This window comes from Theobroma umbraticum, unplaced genomic scaffold, assembly GCF_002168275.2.
Source record: "Theobroma umbraticum cultivar Fairchild unplaced genomic scaffold, ASM216827v3 scaffold_204.0, whole genome shotgun sequence".
In the NCBI taxonomy this organism is placed as follows: domain Eukaryota; kingdom Viridiplantae; phylum Streptophyta; class Magnoliopsida; order Malvales; family Malvaceae; genus Theobroma; species Theobroma umbraticum.
The window spans coordinates 5826243-5827800 of NW_018397267.1; positions in this window are offsets into that span (position 1 = coordinate 5826243).

Here is a 1558-nt window from a genome sequence, read left to right on the forward strand (position 1 = left end):
AATTGATTTTGAAATGCAGCCAACAAAGTGATGATTCATTTAATCATACGTGTTGAACTAATGCTGCCACTGTTGTGACATTTCGTGGGCTGCCGACAACTGCCGATGATGTTGTACGTTTTTGTTTACAATGGAGATTTCATGAATTAATTACTAGCGGTTACAATGGAGTAATCTATCTTTAAGGTTCTATTATTATACATACATTTGATTATGTAATTCCTTAATTAAAATTGGAACATTGTAACATATATGGTGTTTGAATCTTGAAAACTTCACCTTTTTCATGAATTTTTTGTATTTTAATTTATATACAAGCTCATTTATTCATTAATCATCTGTCTTACATATGACAAAATATAATACAATTTAAATAGTATTATAAAAAATTGAATCTTTTTTTCGTCTTAAATTTTTGAGAAATGCAGTTACACAAATTAACACAATTTATGAGAAAACTTGGTTTAGTATTTTATCAAGTGAGCGATACCCAAAATCATTACAAATGGGTGTATAATAATATGAACAAATTAGGGGATAGAAAAAAAAAAAAGAGTTCCCAAAATTCCAACCAATGGGAATATATAATTTTGACTCTTGTTTCATAGCTCATCTCTTCTTAACGTGTACCCCTTATGAAGGAAACGTGGAGATTGCAACTTCAGTTGGTTTTTTATCAAGAAAGTGGCTGCCACGTCTTCATGGCCTGCCCAAATGTCATTCAAGGTCATGAATGTTATTAAATTATTTTACATATATATTTATTTATTTTAATTTTTTTTCTTGATAGTATCTTGATCTGTCAAGGTCTATGTAAGTGAAATAAACTTTTCTGCTCTTGTCGCTAATAAAATCTATTTTATTGTTAGTTGATTTCTTAGATCTTGAAAGAAAATTGACATACTAATGTTAAAAAAGTTTCAAAATTGAAATCTTCTTATAATCAATTATGTGTTAAGATCAAATGTCATAAATATTTATTTTATAATAAAAAAGTATATATATATATGTATATTTAAGAATTAGAGATCTAAACCCAAATATTAAAATCTAAAGTAATCCTATAAATGTCATAAATTAGACAAATTATGTAAGAATTAGTCGTCTGAGTGGTGTATGGTACAATAATACAAGTACTAAACGACATATGCTTGCTTTCCCTGTGATTTAAATATGAAAATTTAATGATATTAAATGTTAGGGTATGATACGGTCTCTCAAGTACCCCAATAGCATGCCTCTCCTCTCACTTCATGTACCAAATACCCACATCAAGAAACGGACCAAGAGGCAGACTTGGAAATCAATCAAGGTACCCACAAGAAAAAACAGAAAAAAAAAGAAGAAAATATAGTCTATAAAAACAGCAGCATATTCTACTATATATATATTATTAATCAAATATATAATGTTTTGCATTAAAGCTACATAGATATTTTTGCTACAATTTTAATTATGTTACATATATATTATGTATATTCTTTGTCTGGTGCAAAATTGTTGTTTGCTCTCGAAATTTAAGCTGGAAACATGACATGATTTGGTACCATGAGCTTTT